This window comes from Corvus kubaryi, unplaced genomic scaffold (assembly GCF_017639235.1).
Source record: "Corvus kubaryi isolate FWS band 111438036 unplaced genomic scaffold, C.kubaryi_AGA036_p1.0 37334, whole genome shotgun sequence".
Classification (NCBI taxonomy): Eukaryota; Metazoa; Chordata; class Aves; order Passeriformes; family Corvidae; genus Corvus; species Corvus kubaryi.
The window spans coordinates 10,318,924-10,339,135 of record NW_024581108.1 but is presented as its reverse complement, the minus strand read 5'-3'; positions in this window follow the sequence as shown (position 1 = coordinate 10,339,135).

Here is a 20,212-nt window from a genome sequence, read left to right as displayed (position 1 = left end):
GGTTCTACCTTCTTCAGTTTTTGTAGTACATGAAATTCCTCTTCAATGAACAGAAGGAAAAAGAAGACATCGAACTATCCTCCAGGTGAGAACACTTCATCACATTAATGATCAGGTTAACTCAGCTGTATTTCCTGAAGCTTCAGTTCAAGAGGGAGGTAATCTTTGTGGAGATAACTTCATCTTTGACATAGCTGTGATATTTCTGCGGTGGGTACTATTATGCACAAGGCAATCCAAGTACTTTAAATACCTTTGAATTTGTAGGTATTTGTTGCTAGGGAATGTGCTCTGGGAGGCACCAGTGGGGAGAACAGCTTGCAAGCTCAGCACAGAACAGGCAGCTGTGGGACTCACAGAGCTCCCCAGCACTGCATCAGCCCTGCATAGCTCCAGATTTTGGCAGCAGACAGACATTGGGGTTCAGGGCTTTAAAACAGCAATCTTGTGTCATTTTAAAACATAGATTGGAGACTGCAGATAGCATTCAACTTCACTAAGTCAATCAGCTTTAAAAAGTGGCATCATAAACCAGTATAGTTCAGCTCCATATTTACTGGGTCTCAGTGGTTTACAAATAAAACCTGTTTATAAGCTTTTAAAAGACATCCTCTTGTAGCCACTGCAAATCCAGCTTAGAACCTGCAAATCAGGCTGAGCTCCCTCTGTCTTGTGCTTCAGCATACATAATAAAAGTTAAATTCCAGTTGTTGACCTCCCCTCTACCTGCACACCATTTAAACCAGCACAGAAATACAGGAGGTGTAAGCAAGGACCATCACTAGGTTTGCAATTTAAATGAATTTCCTGTTCATACAAACAATACCCTGATTACCAGAATAAAACCCTGATTACTCTCACATATTGGTTCTGTAGTAGGAATAAATAATAGTAAAACCTTAACTCTGCCATTAAACTAAGCAAATAGGATTGGAATACAGGAGAGGTTCGCAGAGTAAGTGTGTGCTGCTTTGATCTACTGCTTTCTGAAATACAACACACGTTAAATTCAACTCCTAAGTGGAAGAAGGTCAGCAAGCAGAATTTCCACAATAAAAGCTCCGTGGTTGCAGGTGTTCAGTTACATACATCATCTCCTCCCCTGAAGATGAATACCAGGATTTGTGATAAACTTGACACAAAGGATTGTACTGCTCACAGCAGGATTTATTTACATTTACTCTGAGAAGGATGCTCTCCTCCCTCCCTCTCTCCCTCTCTAAAATATGGCCAGTAATCCAGTAGTACCTGCACACTCTTGCCATTTGATCCCATTTTCAGTAGTACACTATACTTCCAGGATAGACTGGGCTATTCTCCCACTTCTAATTAGTATTTCTTGACTAAAATATTTGTCACCCTGCCTTTCTCTTGATACCAGAATACTCAAATTCAAGTTCCTGCACCCTAAGTCTTGGGATCCAAACATCCTTGTGAACCATCTGCTGAGTCCAGGGCTCTATTTAGACTTTCCACCTGAAAGTCCACCCTGGATCTAAGAAGGCATTTGCAAAAAAAGTTTGGTTCAAGCATTTTCTGAATAAAAATTATTTATTAAAAAAATCAAATTGAAGTTACTGTTTATCCTATCTTTAACAGTGCAAAAGGAGGCCAAAATCTTACCTCTAGATACCCTGTATTTTACTATCCCTTTCTCCTGCTTTCATTACTTCCAATTCAATATAACCTTAGTATCCAAGGCAACTCCCCAGCTAAAAACCATGCAAGCAAGGCTCAGAAGGTGTTTTCTTCCAAGTGAATGCTGAGCCCACTGGAGCAGTTGGTGGCCTGTTGCACATCCTGGCATGTCCTTATAGCCTGCAAATGTGAGGATCCAGCTGCTTCTCACCCTGTGTCTCTTCGCAGGGTCTCTCCTCCACACAAGGTTTTGGTCCAGGATTTCAGGATGGAACTAGAGGTTTCTTTCAAATTTCCCTGGCCCTACAGTGTCCCGACTGCTACGTTGCCCAAAAACAAACCCTGTGCCCAAGGAAGCTCCAGCTGGTTTACAGCCCAGCAATCTTCCATGGCATTACTGAAAGAAGAAACAGTTGCTATCAAGGCCAATGAAAGAGGGTCTCCCATCCTCTCACCACCCCCGAGCAGCAGAGCTCTCTGGTGGGCTGGACGGCTGCCGGGCCCTGGCAAGGCTGCAGGGCAGGGTAAGGCAGAAACAGCTGACAGGCCACTTCTTTCCTTCACAGATTTTGGCAATTTTCTCACAGCTGTTTTATGCCACCGACATTACTCATCAATGAGTTTATGAGCTCAAAATAAAATGAGCGCTTTTGAAACCTCTCCTTCTCCCTTCCAGAGCTGCCATGTAGTTCCACTGGGGACACCTCCTTGTGCCCAGCCACTGCACAAGAAAAGCAGCCAAACACGAGTGTCCTTCAGACAGCCTGCAACAACCCTCCCCAAGTACTCCATCTAAAATTGCCTGTCTTGCAGGGAAAGGAGCTGAATAAAATCTCCTACCCAATCCCAGCAGGATGACCCTGTTTCCCAACATGTTGTCAATGCACAAACAGGGAATGCCAGCAAGGAATTGGGGAGGTGTAAGAGGGGGAAGGGAGCGTAAGATTTGTGTCTCGAGTCCCGTATTCGCCAGAGTTATATTTACCTGCATTTTAAAAATTAAGTGCTTTTCTTTTCTCAACTCACCTGAAAGCAGATCAATTAACTGCTGTTCTCAAAACAAATTGTAAACAAGGAATTTGAAGCAAATCAACCCAAGCCAACCCAAACAAAGCACAGCCCAACTTTCATAATTATTAGAACCATTCGCTTTCATTAACAAGGGGGTAATTGTTTCTGTTTTGTAATTTGATCTGAGATAAAAGGAGTTAGTTAATAATTTATACTGTACTATGTAAAAGGGGCTGTGAAAAGACTACGGAAGGATTTGAATTAAACAGTCTTTCACCCTTTTAATATCTCACAAGAGATTTTTCTGCACTGATTCATTTAATTTAGTGGACACAGCAGTGTGGCCCATTGATTGTGGACAAAACTTCTGAAGGGCCTGGTGTGCACCCCTGTTAAAACGTGGGAAGAGAGTAAAGTTGGACGTGAATTAATTTGATTCTGTACATAATTCTTTTTCAATGGGATTCTGTGTCCCATTGCAAAGGCATGAAAAAAGGAGACACTGAGTTTGATTGCTCAATATTCATCTACATTTTCCTCTCTATGGGCACAATATGCTTGGCTTAATTAACTTTTCTCAAAGGTGAAGCAGTGCGCACCATCTGCTGGGAGACAATCACATTTGTATGCCTCTCAGAATAATCCCTTTACTACTGAAACTGCAATCATATAGTAGCCAAACCTGAAACTTTCAAATGTTATTGCATGGAACAGACACCAAAGTCATCCTGCTCCACCAGTACAGTGCAGGACAGGGACAGACACCATAGCATGTGGAGATGGCTGACTGGAGGGATTTGGAAAGATTTTGTTTGTTTGTTGACATGTTTTCCACTATAGCCCACCTCCTCTCTCAGGAATTATTTCAAGCTTACTCTCCATCATCTTCTTCCCAAATTAAAAATTCTGCATGCTTCATTTAAAGCCCAGCTCAAGAACAACTGCTCAGCAGGGGCCACCTCCTATTCTGCTACCTCTTAATTTTAAATCAAGGAAAGAAAAGGAAAATGCTATATGAAAAGAATCATCAAGTCACTCAAAATCCCAATACGAAATATTGAGGTAAAGTTTAGCCATTTAATTTTTTAATCAAGTCTCAAGGACCACACAGTGCTATCAAGGGCCTGCTGAACTTGCTCTAAAGCTGGGTCATTATTTGATCTTTGTGGCTGGTAATCTGATTATCTCATTGTGGAGGTAAACTTCAGACCCAATCTTGTTAGCAGCTGGCTAGGCTGGATTACTACAACTACTGAGCTGGAAAATGAACTGAGCAGTCCAGCTTTGGACTTGCTCTCTTTGAGCCTGAGGTTGGCTACTTCAGGGTGTCTACTTTTGTGTCGGAATCCGCACTTTATTCTGGAATCTCACTGGCAGTGTAAACATATTCTCTAATGATAATGTCTAGGCAGGACTTAAAAACACCAGAAGCTTAGAGCTTGGAACAGGTAGAGCAGTGTTGCAAAAGTAGCTGGGATCAGGATATTTAATTAAAGCCATTAATGAAGAAAGTACAGGCCTTTCTTTACTTTTTAGATTCACACTGGACTGAGTTGCTAAAATATGCAAATACTCACAAGAGTTGTGTGGTCCCTGCTTAAGACACTCACAGTTTTGCTTGTGGTCTCATTGCGGCATTGACTGCTTTTACAGTGAATGCACAGCCCAGTCAAAGCACAGAAAGTCTTGAAAAATAGCCTGAAAGAGTTCAAAGGATCCAAAAGACAAAAAAGGACTAAGCTGGGATTTTTATGTACACTGAAAAGAAGAATAAAATATAAGTTCCCTAATGCAGGCTGTTATGGCAATGTTACCCATATCAAAGCATTATGGTGCTACAGAAGAGTGTTAAAAATTTTCTTGCACACCATATGCAAAAGAGAAATAGGAACAATTTAGGCCAGCGGTGATTTTGCTACATGAACCATTGAATGCTCTTTTTTGACACTCTATTGAGTGAACAAGGAATTCAAAGAGTTTGAACTCGAACAAGTTTTCTGCCTCAATAGGCCATAATCAGCCCCAAAGAACTGAGTACTACTCAGTGTAGTGGTCTGCTCTCAAGGCTAACCAGGGTGTTTTTTGCCTCCTATTATAATACGCATCAAAGCAAGAGCTCTTATGCTGCCCTTCCTTTTATCAATTCTGCTAAACCCCAAAACTCTTAGGGTTATTTCTAAAAACCCTGAAACATTTAGGTATCATTCTCAAATATCAACAGCGCACAGAGGAGTGCAGCATATCTTGAAAAAATGTCTAGCTGCAGAGCAGATGACTAGGACTGAAATAGAAGAACTCATTGCTGATTTTGTACTCAACATTGTATACTAGAGCATGCTGGGCTTTAATAGATTGTCCTGACTTTCTTAATGATTTATGGGAAATTTTCGTGCTGTATTTCAGGCATAAGCAACGAAGCACTCTAAGCCCTACAATTCAATCTCTGAGTTCTTGACTTAATGTCGGTGAAAGTAAACCAAGGTTTTTAGGTGGACTTCAGTTATTTTATTTTTTAATTTTCTGATTTGTAATAGCCAAACATATTTCTATACATTGTTAACTATTTACCAAGGAATTACTTCTGCTGCACTCCAGTAATACTGACTACAGGTCCACATAAGTCTCTGCATATTTGAAAGGATGAAACGTGATATTATATTTCTTACAAAGAGATGCTACTCTCATTTCTTACAGATATAACCCATGACATAGTGCCATATTACTTTATTAGCATTTATTTCTATAATCTCTTATCTAAGGAAAATATAATCCAGTTAATCAACATCAGTGCATTTTACTTTCTTAGGAATTACGTTAATGAAATTCCTACAATACACCAATACAGAGAAGCAGGGAGCCAGCACAGCACCGCACAGCTACAGCAGCCCCACATCCTGCTAGCTTTCACCACAATATTGTACTTTGCTACCTACATGTTGATAAGATATACAGGTTATACAGTCCTCTATCAGCTGTACCTCCAGACACAGATGACCAAAGGATGACTCATTCAAGCTGGTGAGCTCGGTACCTGTTCTGGCCCCATCAGGAATCAAACCGATCCATACAGACTGGTATCGCTATGATGATGTTCATCACAACAAGAAGCATGTGAAGCTGCACATTCAAACAGCATAAGGGCTGGCACACACAACCAGACCAGCAATTTCCCTGCCATAGCAGTGCTCCGGGCCACTGGCCAGAGCCAGCAGGAACCTTAGTGGGGAGGGCTGGCCCCAGACCGGCCGCAGCAGCCCCCTCCCTTTGGCACCTGCAGAGCCCTCTGCCCACCCAGAGAGGACATCGCAGTACAGGGCCTTGCTCTGCATGGGCACACGCACCCCCCCAACCAGAGTTACTCCCCAGGCTCATCCCCAGGGACCCCTCTACACTGCAGGAGCCCCTTCTTGGAGCCCCTCACAGCCAGGACCTTCTCCCCATGGTGGGGAACACATTTCCCACAGCTTCCCAAGGTGCCTCTGAATGTGGCAGTACTCTTAGCACTGTGCATCAGCCAGATGCACTTGGCCTGTGCTTCTGCCACCAAACTCTACCCTTCATTATTCTCAATTTATATATATCTTTACACAGCCTGTTGCAAAGCTTGTCAAGACTCTGGCACCAGAATGATTTCAGCTCTTTTAAGCTAGGATTTTTGGGGGGTTTTAATTAATTTATTTCTGACCCACCTGTGGATATCATCCCACTCTTCAGTGATCTGCTAATCTCTATTAAATATTTAGACAATTTTAAGATAAGCCCTTTTGCCAGTGATGAAACTAGCAGAGTTTAAACAGCAGTGGCCTGTTAACTGAAAAGATTATTCTTAAGATACCTGAGCTTTAATGACTTTAAAACCAGTATTTTTGGTATCATAAATGTGTAGAATTTTTTCATTACAAAAAAATTTTTTAGCTAAAGACCAATGGATTGAATTTGTAGGTTATGTATGTATCCCACTTAAAAGTTTCCAAGATCACCATTTCACATATAGCTAGTTAAACCAGGGAGGGAGAGAAATCAGTGAAATATTAAATATGATTTACCAAATATGTTCAGTATGGAAGACTACACAAACTGCATAGAAATAAAAACCTTTCTGAAACACTGAGGAGATGCTTGTAATTAAATACTTGCTTCTGCCCCTCCTGGCGATGGGAGTGTTATGTACAAACACCATTTTGCACCACCAAGCACAAAAGAAAGTTCAGTCCTACAAAAACTCCGCTCCTGGAGCAGCTGGGTTCCTCTACATTACACTTAAGTGAAAGGAGCCAGATATGGTTTAGGAGTCTGTCTGTGCTGGTGACAATGTGCCCTGTCACCCACCTCTGAGGAGGCAATTCACATTTTCTGCAGGGGCTCTGGGGTGGAGGCTGGTGCCCCTCATTTGTTACTGCTGAGGTTTCATTGCCTGCTTTCTTGCCTTATAAAATAGATTCGGTTTCTGCTCACATGTGAAGAGTTAATTTATGTCTTGTGCAACACATGAATATATTGCTAAAAATGTTTTAACTTTTTAAAACAAAGTCACTTGTGATCACATTTGAACTGCAATGATTTCTTTTTTGATTAAGTTTGCATTACCATTTGACTGAATATACAGTTAACATTATCTCTTAAGTAAATATTTACTGGGGGAACGCAGATACTATATATATAAGTTTTATTTAATATTATTCTTTTCAGGCGACAGTCTACTTATAATACAAACCTCACTTTTTTTGTTAGAGAAACTATAGAGAGTATAAAACACGGTATAATAATCTAATCTTCTAAATTGATGTTTCTTTTCTTTAGACTTACAATAGCATGGATCATCTGAAACATTGCCTGCATAAATGTATCATTTGTCACAAACTAAAAACTGTCATCATTAAGTTGATTAATCAAATGCTGTTCTAGAAGATGGATTGAAACACAAAACACTCAGCCTAGTGCCATATAATGAAGAGATTAATTTGAGGCACAAGACAACCAATTTAGTATAACTCTGTGCTCATGCTTTATTTAGAAAGCCATCAATTAGTATATTTTTCCGTGATGTACTATTTTGTCATTCTAAACAGTGTGAAGGCGATTTGCTCCAAAGACAATTTGCTTTCTATAAACAGAAAGAGTTACTTAAGCATCTTCATGCTCTGTGATTCTACAAACTGCCATCTTAACATGGAGGGCACAGAGAAAGTTAATCATGGGGTAAAATGCACAGTGGAGTTACTCCTCTCAGGTTAGCACTAATTTCTTTTCAATAATGTAATTACAAGTCTGGTAGCAGGAGTGACAGTAAGGAAAGTCTCAAAAGTGTTTCATTCCTTCATTATCTTGGGTCTCTCTCCAGGATTAATAGAGTCTATATGCAGACACAAGTCTCTGCCCTAAACAAAGTTGCAAAGACACCTAGCTTTTATTATTTAAGAAAGTGAAAAAAGATGAAATGGTGTGTTACGGTATCCTTTCCTGGCCCTTAGTAAAAATCACAGGGCTCTGATGGATTAAAAGTATATACAGCACCACTGCCTTCCCTTCACAAACACTTGGTATCTCAAATGCTATTAATAGCCAGCATCTGGAAAAATACAATCATTTCATCATCAAATCATTCAGCAGTGCTGGGATAGTGCAATGAGTTGATTAGTCACGCCAGAGACCAAGTCCGTCCCAGGCCTGGGTGCGCCGAGGCCACGGCCACGCTGTGCCGGGCAGCGGCCATGCCGCACCTGCGGCCAGCCACCACGCAGGGCCACGAGCCACGGCACAGCCAGGGCCCCGCCACACACAGGGAGGGCCAGGGGTGCCAGAGCTGGGGGCTCCAAGGCCCTGCCCAGAGAACCAGAGTGACTCACAGCAGCGCTACTTCACACACCTTACAGGCCCACGGACTCCTCCTCACCCAGCTGTGGCAGCTCACCCCGTGACGGATCCCAAGCAGGCCACAGTGGCGTTCCCTGCCACGGGCGATGCTCACACACACAGGCACAAGAACACACAGTCTCCTCGTTACACTAAATAAGGATTTTTAAAATGTTAACTTATCAAAAATACACTAGAGGAAAAAGAAACAGCGTGGATGTTACCCCCTACTAATGAGGCACTAATGCATAATTATTATAATACACAACGCTTCTCTTCACAGAGGAATATTTATAAACACTGAAACAGTTGAGTTTGCACTGGAGTCATATGTACAAATTGTTTTTTCTCCTGCAGTTTGTGGGTTGGGTTTGGGTTTTTTCTTACACCAATGACATTTAATGCCTTTTGTAAGACTATATGAAATAACTTAAAGTACTGGTGAAACCTGGGCCTTTACTGCTTGCTGCCCTAAATGAGTATATAAAGAGAAAACACTACAACTAAAGGCATAGCTGTTATTGAAGTATTCAATTGCACCAGGTTTGGTTTCCAAAAGCATGAGTTTTAGGAGGGAACAGCAGTGGAGCTACCAAAGGAAAACCTGACACTAGGTGTGACTGAAAGGCGCACAGGAGTGAAAAAAAAAGCTACAGCAATGTTTCCCACTCCCTATTCTCTCTCTCCCATGCCTAGAAGCTGCTCATGGCAAACACAAGCAAAACCCCCAGATGCTGAACCCCACCAGAGGTAACTCCTACCAGCTAAAGCCCATTCCCCAGGAGGAGGATGGAGGCAGGGGGTCAGCACTTTCCTCTTCAGGGCATCCAAATGCCTGTTCTTGCAGTGTGGCCTTGCTGCCCTGTTCTCTCCTGTCAGGTCAGCAGGACTGGAAGCCCTGCAGGTGGGTGAGGGTCTCCACTGCAGGTGGAGAAGCATCACTGAAGGCCAGGTAGCACAGGACAGCAGCAGAACCAACCCAGGTGTGCTCCACAGCACACCAGAATCACTGGCAAGCCTGCCTGCATCTGGGTGGAGTTTGGGCCCAACTGCATGGCTTAGTAAAAATCAATTTCCATGAAGATTTAAATGTTTCTGAATGATCCCAGTAAAGTACCCAAGTCAGAGCCAGAAGAGTAGACCTAGCTAGGCAGAGAAGGCAGGGCTGCATGTCAATTAAAGCTGAATATCAATAAATTGCAGTATATTAAGGAGGAAGACAGACACCCATTCCACATGCCAGTGCAGCCATGCTCTATACTTTAAACTTGTAATGAAGTTCACCATACTAAAAGCCAAACTCATTTAACTGGGTTTCGTTTATGGACCACATTAAATAATATTAACTGGGCAGACATATCAAGGGGAGTGAAATTAGGGATAGAAAAAGCTCTTGTGGAAATGTAAAATATTAAACCACTGTAGATTTTTCTGCTGCCTAGATGTGCTATACTTGAGGAAACATTCTCCATCACCTTGACAGTATGCTTCCTTTCTGTATACTGAAGTTTATTTACCTGAATTATTAATGCTGCTTTTGTTTGTAGCTATATCTTAATTTTCTTCTTTTCATTCACCTGTCATGATTGTTTTGATTCACATCCCAGAATGATGCACAAAATATTTCCTTTGGAAACACTGTAGTGTCACCAATATTTTTGCTCTGTTAACAGATTATTCTGTCTTCACAGTAAAACCAGATCATTTCTTTTTTTTCATGAAAACTGTCAATCACTGAGATTATGCTTTAAATGTATTGAGCAGATAAAAGATAGAATTTAAACTACATATCATATGTCAGCAGAGAACACCGAGTGCCCTGCAAATCGGGAAAGCACACAATTCTCTCCTTCTAAATGAAAAATATGCCCACAGAGGCAAACAAGGTATCCTCAAACAATTAGTAATGATCAGGACAAAATTCCTTTGCACATGATGTGGAATAATGCAGCTGCACTACTGTATTTATTATTTGTGGAAGAAGCAGAACAAAACCCTGTGGATTTTATTATACAGTCAGTCATATTTGTTGTTTCTTCTGCTTAGGCTAAAATCCTGGAAAGTAGAAAGATACATTTGTGTTTAAATAGTGGTTTTTTTATACATTAAAACGGATAAAAATGGAGGTGAAGGATTGCAGTAATTAAAGAAACGTCAAAAGAATGTCCACAAATTTTATAGTGCAGGAAAAAAAAATGATGCTGTAGTGGGAGAATATAAAGTTTTTGTGATATTTCTCTTAAAATATTTTCCAAAGTTTCTCTTTGGAGTGCAGAGTAGAAAGAGCATTTTACTCATCTAGGAGTTACCTGGAATCCTTTTTTTTCCCCTCTTCCACACCCCTTTTTTTTTTTTAGTACAGTGTCTAACCAACTTGTATACAAAATTCAAAAAGATTCTCCTGAACACACAATATGGAGACACCATATGTACAAACAGCACACAATTTCAAACAGACTAGGCTCATTGGAAAAAAACTTTTTTTTTTTATTTGCCTTTGATTTCTTTCAGAAGGATAAAATGAAAGGGACAGTGATACATATTTTAAGCCCTGTGAATTCACAATGGGGCTTTAGAATAAAGAGGTAAAAACCTTTGAACTAAACAAAGGTCCATCACAGTGCACTTCTTTTTCACAAGCACCTTATAAAGAAAATTATGCCAGAGAGAGGGCCCAGCTGGCTTTTGCCACTACACCTCTCGTCCACAGCACCCCAGCATCCTTCCCAGCCCCTATCAATCTCCTGTATGCTATGCCATTGACTCCTCTTGGACCTGATCTCTTATCTCATAGAGCTGGTTTTTTAGTCGAATGCCCTGTGAAAGTATCCACTCATGAGCTTACATCTGAGTGTCTCTTTGTACTAAGCAAAGCCTGTAGTCTAGCAGGCTGCATTAACTTGATTAAAGTAGGACCATAGACAGTTACTTAGGCTCTTACTTTGCTCTTAGATTAAAGACAAGGAGGCCTCCTTCTCTCAAGGTTTTTTTCAAAACTGCAACTTTCAAAAGGGTCAGTAAAAGACAAATGCTCTTATAGCAGAAGGAAAGAAGCTTTTATAACAAATGATTTCTAATTGCTCCTTTGTTCCAAAAGGGACAGCAGTTATACCAGCTGAAACATAACAATCCATCAGCATTTCTTTATGGAAAGCTTGTATATATAGGCCTGCAAAGAGCGAGCTTTCTCTAAGTTCCAGTAATTTCAAAAACATTATTTCCTTGTAAATAACACCTTATTTAATCCACTTAAACCCAGAACATAAGTACATATGACTGGCTGTGCATAATAGTCTATTTTCACTAGTGGACCATAGAGCAGCTTGTGCATTTTCTCCATTTCATCTCTAAGGAGCAGAATAGGGAAAGTGCTCTGCCATGGGTTTTGCTCCCATATATAACATTTTATATTCCTTAACAAATAAATTTTAGTGATGCATCAGTGGGCTAGATTCTGACCTAATGCCATGGACTGGATTATTTCAATGTTACAGATGCACAAGGGGCATAAACAACAACAACAACAAAAAACCCAAACCAACCAGGGTCACATTTGCAGCAGATAACTGCTAAAAACATCACTGGCTTTGGGGGGGGGGAAAATCACTTTTCATGCTTAACTGCTAAATTGGACAACAATTCTGCAGAATGGAGTTATATACTTTTCAGACAGGGTCTACTAATTAGCAAACAGCAGTAATTTTAGATTTTCTGTAAACACAGTGTGCAAGTGTGCACCTGTATCTGCATTCATGCACACATCCAAATAAAGCTGCTTCTTTCTAGGTGAGGCTCAAAGTTTGTTCAGCCACCACCACAGTGGCACTCCTGCTCAGGCCACACACAGCGCTCTCTGCACAGCTGCAGTTACAAGCTGGGCTTTGAGGGTGCTTTGCTCTTATTGTAGATGCCAGAAACAGTCATGAGCCTGAGACTGCTGCTACAAAGCTGGGAAACAGTTTTAAGTCCCAGCCTAGTGTACTAAAGATGTACGTGGACAATTTGGACAGGAGAGAAAAAAGGGGGGTTGGATGGTCCACAGCCTGGGATCTGCAGAGAGGGAAAGCATACTATCGGAGCCATGCTCTGCAGGAAGGTGCTGCATCTCACTGGTCTTTAGCTGAGGGTCCCAGGAGATGTGGGTTCAGTTCTCACATGGTTTTTGTTACACCACCAATAGGGAGATTTCAAAAGGTGTGTGGATGCATGAGGGCACAGAAACCCTAATATGCTTTGAAGAGCCCAAGTACCTGACACTTAAAGATGCATTTGTTTTAAAATTGTGATGGAGGCAGAGCCAGCAGAGGGAATGCTGGATAAGGCCCCTCTCTTACCTCTGTGGTACGAGGTAATCTCCATTCTCACTGGCTCAGTTGGCTCCCTGCTTGGCAGACCACCTCTGCCAGCACCCAAAGGTGCTACCATAATTCCAGAGTCCGCCTCCATCAAGAGGATGGAATAATCCTCATTACAGTCACTCCTTCTGCCCTACCCCACCTGAAAAGTCCCTTGGCACCCCTGCCCTCTGCTAAGCTGGCACAGCAGCCTTCCTCCCTCCCTCGGAAATAGAGAAGGTGACTTTCTGGGGCAGGAGCTATGTAGCCCCTCTGTAAAGTGGTGCAAACCTTTGTTACAGTGGGAATAATTATTACTGTTAGAATATAATGTTATAAATAAAGCAGTGAAACAGCTAATGGCACTTCTTTGAAAAAGAAAAAAAAAAGGCAAACAGAAAACTATTTTCCCCTCAGGAAAAAAACCCCAGAACATTGATTACTCTTAAAGGGACCCTCTCAACTTACCTTTGAGGACTCCATTGATCTCAAATCTGTTTTCCCTTGCAGGCAAAAAAAAGATAAGTATTCTCTTGACATTCTCCTTTCTTCAGTAGGCTGGGCTAACAGGGATACTTTTATTTCAAATATGCATGTAGCTATGATGTGCTCTGGACTCAGTTTATGCCCCTCTACACTTGTACAATGGCACTTCGAGAAACAGCCTATCTTTCTATCAAGGTATGCAGAGAGAATGATGACAACAGTGTTCCCTTTGCTACTCACAGGACTTCTGTATGTGACTGAGAGCCCACATATGCTCAGAGAGAGAGAAGAAAGGGAAATTGATTTCAGGAAATCAGTTCAAGCGGCACCAACTCTTTTGGGATCGCGAAGGTTGAGGGTAGCAAGGGTGCCAGCTAAGGTCCAAATTGCCAATGAAACATTTGCACAGATCACAATATTGATAAATGCATAACCTTACTTGACAAAGAACAAAAACAACAAAACAAAAACAGATACCCAAAATAATCCAACAAAAATAAAAACCACAACAGGAACAAGACTGTGCAAATTTACATATTTAGTCAGAGGATTCTTTAAAAACCATTGCTAGTAAAACAGGATTTCTACCACAACCAAAAGTCCTATCTTTAGTTAGTCTTTTGGTAATTCAACAACTCCCAAATTCATCAAACAGGGACTATATCCCCAGGAGTTCTGAAAAAGAGGCCCCATATTATTTGGATTATTATCCACTTACAACTTGAAGAAACTTAAAGAAACAGAATACTGGTGGCAGACTAAAGATAGACATCTCTGAGAACATCAGGAAAAGAGAGAGCAAGTGTAAGAGGTGCATGATAGAAAGAGAGTATGATATAAGTATTTACTCATGAGCAAAGAGAAGACAATTATACCTGGCATTATTGTGGAAGGTGGAATTGAGGTCCCTGGTGTCAAACTTGAACCTGCTTGTTTTCTCTCCTTTCCTTGCACTTCTCTCTTTCAATATGTTCTTTCAATCTCTCTTTCAAAGATCCCATAGCAATACATGAGACCTATACTGATTCTCATGGAGTCTTTTTAGATACACATGTGCTAAAAAAAGGGATTCTAAACTAAAAGCATTGTTTGGGGCAATACCATCAGAAGATAAAAGAGATTAATGCTAGGCTGAGCCAGTAGAGCAATAGATGGCTTCTCCCACAAACACAAGGGAGGTGCCAGAGAGCCATTACCTCAGAAATCCCGTGTGGAGAAGGATCATCCATAGCTACCAGCTCTTTTCAGCTTTCTGGGCTTGTCCACAGAGGCAGACTTACTGAGCATATTCAGAAGGCAAAACGCCCAATGGTGCATTCCTGTCCCATAGCTATTACAGGGTAACAATCCCTGAAGTGTCAAAGCACAGAAGCAGACTCATTCAGGAGCATTTAACTTGACTGCTGATCAAGCCCATTTATCTCCTTTAATAACTGCTAACAGCTCCCACCTGACTCAGCCAAGGCACCCTGGGACAACCTCACTGTTTAACTCCTGCAGCTTCACACTGATCGTCTGCTCCAGCAGCTGGACTGTGAGTCAGTGGACTGCCTGGCTGTACACAGGGAGCTCTGTGTTACAGCCATTCCCATAAGGAGAGCTGAAAGAAGCTCCTGGACCAGTGGCAGGTTCTGAATAGGAACCCTGAGAGCTGGCCAGGGACATTAAGGTGGTGTCCTGAGGCCTTGATGGGAGCCTGCCTCAAGGATCCTTGATGGCAGCTTAAGGGTCCTACTCTGGACAGCATATTGGCCCTCCTGGTGAGGGATGTGGAGGTCCAGCTCTCCAAGTCTTGTTCCCAGTCTTCTTCAAAGCCTCCAACTGTGCACCTAGGGCAAATCCCATGTACACATGAACTCACTCAAATATACCAGCCATGGTCTTTCTCCAGACACTTGAAGTCCCTGGTCAAGAATGAGTTAGTGATTGCAAAGACCTCCAGCCTTCTTCCTCCCAGAGCTGCTATCTAAGGCCAACCAGCCACCCCCCCTGCTGAGTTGCCCCACCACATACCTGGAAACAGCTACCATTATCCAAGAGCTCCTAGAGCTTGGGAAGAAGCTTCTTCAGCCATGGGGCACATGGGGAGGCTGTGCACACAGCTGAAGGGCAATTTGAGCAGGAAAGTGATTACTTCACCCAATCCCACCCCATCAGAAGAGGGCCAGCCCAGATCCTGCTGCACCTTCTACAAGACTGCTCCTATCTGCTGCCATGAAATTCATCCAGACCTAGTCACTTCATAAGGCAAAAAACCCTTTTCCTAGCTGTATAATTCACCTATTCATTTTGGCCTTCACACCTTCCTGCCTACATTTGCTGTGAAGGCAGCAGAGCTGGTGCACAGCATTTTCGTGAATTGGTTGCCCAGGTTTTATTTTAGTCTGAAAGCAAAGCGATGATATACACATATGTGTAATGTAGCACAAAGGCATGTTTACTGAAGCATGCCACCACGATGCTCCAGTTAAAAAAATAACAAGCAACAAATCTGTTTTGTCCCCAGCCATACATTAGAAACTATATCTAGCTGCTGTTTAGATCATGACCAGCACAGCACTTTTGGGTAAATACAGATTTGCATTACAGTCCTCTGATGTGTCTCCACAGCAGTGGATGGCAAGGGGTTAAAAACTGTGTGCCTGCATGTGCATTGTGTGTGTGTTTGTGTGTGTGTGTGTGAGCATGCTTGCTACAGGCTTTAAATAGTATTTTCTAACATTTCTTTAAAATTTCCTTTATTTACAGTCACTGAGAATGAGGTTTCAAAGCAAGCATTGAGTGGGAAGCTGTTCCTCAACAGACACTCATGTAAACACGTTACTTTAAAAAGAAAAAAAAACCCAGTCCTTTCCATCTCTACCAGTGAAATGGCTACAAATGGGCTGCCATTAACTTTTGTTACTTGAGTAGGTGCCTGTAAAGGGCCAGGTGGTGTTTATGCAGATGAATGAGCATGTTACAATGTGTTCTTCCTTTTGGATAAAACATTAGCGTATCAGATGTGACAAATCAGATGTTCATCTTCCGCACTTCTGCATTATTTTACATTGAGAATTAGATAATGTGCTGGCTTAGCTTTTTACTTCGTGGTTTTTTTCCCCCCTTCTTCTCCTCAAGAATAATTTTATACATAAAGTTCTTCCAACACTCTGCATAATCATAGTCTCACCGTATGTCTAACCAGCAAGGTATTATGGTAATTGTGTATTTCCAGGTAGTGGGCTTTGCATCAGATGGAAGTGTACATTGTTTAACACACTGCATAATTATTGTGAAATGGAAATAATGGACCTACATGTTAGAGGGGTTTTAATTCTGTTTCCCTACCAGAGCAGCAGATAATTCTTGTATCTCCAGCAGCAGTGGCAGGAAGATAAATATTAGAATGTCTTACAAGCAGAGGTATGCAAATAATTGAATCCTCAGTTCAGTGGCTAAACTGAAAAAAAATAACCTTTCATTTTAAACTGACAAGAAAAAAAGGTATTTGGGTTTCATAAGAAGAAGAAATAGTATTTTGTGCTTATGACTAGTTTAGTTGTATTTAGCCAAATCTGGTGTCAAAACATGATCCTTAGATCTAAAAAATCAGGACTTTAAAAAGAATCCCAAAGCTGTATTATTATGTCATTTTGTCTATTTTTGTCTATCTGAAAACATTTGAAGATTTCAGTCTCAGCCATCAGGAAGTGGCATTTTTAATGAGCGGATTACGTGCCTGAGATATTTCACTTCACTCTAATTCAAATGTTCAAAATTAATTTCAAGTCTCTCTGACAACTGGACCACAACTGTCCTTCCATTTTTGTGTTGTTTCTTTACTCTGTCAAATCAGGGCAGTTTTCCACTTCGAGGAAGTTGAATATATTCAGCAAATGACATAATCGTGGCCCGTATGCCCTGTGTATTTTGTTATTAATTGTCCTCAAAGAATTGATATCTGCATAGTTACTCTGCCCTGGTCTTAAGCCCTGTGTAGACCTAATTCCTTTCTTTTCCAGAAACAAAGGCCAGTCTAGGAGGAAAACTAAGGATCCACAATTCCTTGTGCTGGATAAGTGTTGTAACAATGCCCAGTGCAGCTAAATCCAAGTACATTCCAGGTGTGGGGCCAAATCCATACCATGGAAATTCATTTGATGGGAATAATAAATTGGTGGCTGATTGCACTAAAACACAAACTGTGAGTACAAGACTAGGGGTTTGTACTTGTCTACCTGTGTAAGGGCTCAGCAGGCTCCATGGTTGCACAAAGTCTTTGCTGCACATGTGTTTCCCAAGCGCTGCCTGTGGGAGATGAGCACCAATGGGATGCTGCAGGGAGGACTGCGCAGCAGGGCAGGATTTGCAGGGGAAAGAAAGACCAGGCCCTCCTAGCACAACAGAAACCTTTTCTTGGCAGAAAGGTGAGTCCCTCCAGGGGCTGAGAATGCCTCAACTTGCCCAGCATCTGGCTTAACCTCGGTGCAAACAAATCATGAGACTAGAAAAATTCTGCCAGGGTGAGGTACTTGTTTTTTAGTATTAAATAGATGCATTTGTAGTTTGCCAAGCTACACTTTATTTGAGTGACACCAACAGAATACACAACTTCTCCAGCTAAATGCACAGCTCATTTCTGTCTACGTCTTGTAGGCAACATGTTCAAATGTATTCAAAATCAAGGCTGCAAAAGCATTTTTCATCATCAAACACAGCAGCTTTAGTTCCCATAATTGTGTTGTTTTGTCCAAAGCTGAAAGGATAAAACGATGCTGCTGGGGGACAGCAGTCACAGTACCTGTGTGGTCTCACTTCATGTGTCCCACAGCCAATCTCAATGCAACTGCTGCATGTGGCCCCATAAGGATAAACTAAATTTAACTTCTGGTTGCAGAAGAGCCTCAACACACCTGCAGGGAGCATTTGCTCCCATAACCCTGAAAGCCACAAGCTATTAGCTGGTCCTTGGTTTGCCCACTCCAGTCTCAGGAGCTGGTATGGGGCAGCCTATGGCTTTTACCAGCTCCAGACTGATTTATAAAGGGTTGATTTGATCTCCCTGGCAAAATTACAGGAAAAACTTTGAGCCAAACTGTTCCTAATATGACAGCCTAAAACTGGACTCCAGTTAGGGGGGGACTTTTCATTAGGAGCTACATATTTTCAACCAAGTGAGGATGTCACTCAAGCTCCAGGTCTCTCTGATATATAAGGTGCAGGAGTTGCACACTGAGCACCAGGCTGGGGGTGAGCACGGAGGTGTCTGTGCAGTTGCAGGCTGAGGGATGTGCCAACAATGTCTCTCACATCACTGGGACCCTGCACAAGCCAGTGCACCTGGAAAGATGGCCAGCACAGACATCTCTGTTCTCTCCAAAGGGGCCCTTCACATCCTGAGGATTCTGAAGAGTTATTTCTCTTTTACTTGCAAGTGCATTGTTGGGGCAAGGCCAGTAGCATCACCCTTGAATGGACATTTCTTCTTTCTACAGCCTCATTCTGTCTGGGCTGCACATTTGCTTGCTCCCTACCTTCTTCTGGGATTAGTAAGAGAAGGCTTTTCCACTGCCTTCTGATCTAGCCCTGTCCCCGGCACCCACCTCAAATAAACACAAGAGGAAAATCTCATCCCACGTCTCTTGGCTGGAAAAGACCCTCCCTCCAAGTATGTCAGTACTCCACAGCTGAAGTTCTTCTTGGGGAAGGAGGTGACCATGTCCCACAAGTTTCATCAATACCAATGACCTCCTTGTCTCTATGAACATGCCCAGAAAATATCCCAGGGCAAGCATGTCCTCATCTCACACCCAAAACCGAAAGTTTACATGGAAGCACAGTCTCACCAACACAGATGTTATTTGATGTTTAAGGAATCTTACTGCAAAAGACTAATAGTTATTTTACTCTGCACAGAGCATTGCCACTGTATGAGCCAGGAGCTTTTTTCCCTGTTCCATGAGACTCTGGCAGCAGCACTCTGTTTTCAACTTACTTAAGGGAAGTGCTCCTGGGGAAAACATAACTGATGAAAAACAGCCATCATTTTATCTTCCTGTACATCATCGTGTTTTTATTTAAAAAAAAAAGAAAGAAAGAAAGAAAGAAAGAAAAAGAAATAAAATAAATCGAATAATAAGAGTTATCAATCCTCATCCATGACTTACTCAGATTTGGTTTAACACTGCAGGTCTCAGCATGTATAACTCTGATTTCTGCTAACTGGTCTCAGTATAGTATTTTCACACCTTTTTTGTACTAAATGCTTACAATTGGTCACTCCACTAGAAACTGTCACCATGACACCTTTATTTAGAATTTTAACAACACAAAAAGCACCAGAAATGAATCTCAAAATAATAACCTTTTATTGTTTGCATTGCAATAAATTCCTGCAAATGCATCCCATTATCTTTTTATACAATTAAACACATAATGCCTAACTGTTAAGGTATCAGCCCAGCTGGGTACAGATGCAGTCTGCTGCCAGTCTGAACAGACCTTGGCTGTCTTTTAATAATTACCCGAATAAAAGAAAAATAATGAAGTGCTGTAGTTTGCTCATCCAAACTGGTAAAAAGCTGTTTGCAAAGAATAACTACAAGGAGAGTGAGACACTGGGCTTTGCTAATAAATAATTCTCAGAAATATCAGTTCTCAATTTACTACTTGTACACCATGGGCCAGTCAAAACTTGCCGGATGAGCCAATTTGCCACAGCTCTTGTTTTGAGTCTTTGTGAAGCTGCTGCGTGAGCACAGTGGGGGCTGCTTGCATCTCTCTCTGGAGTCAATCAGTGGGCCTTTGTTTCCCGCTGATCAAAAATATCAGGTGGCTCTGAGAGTCTAATTATCAATGAAAAATTAAATTCAGTACAGGAACATAGCCAGGAGTTGCCCCCTGCCTTC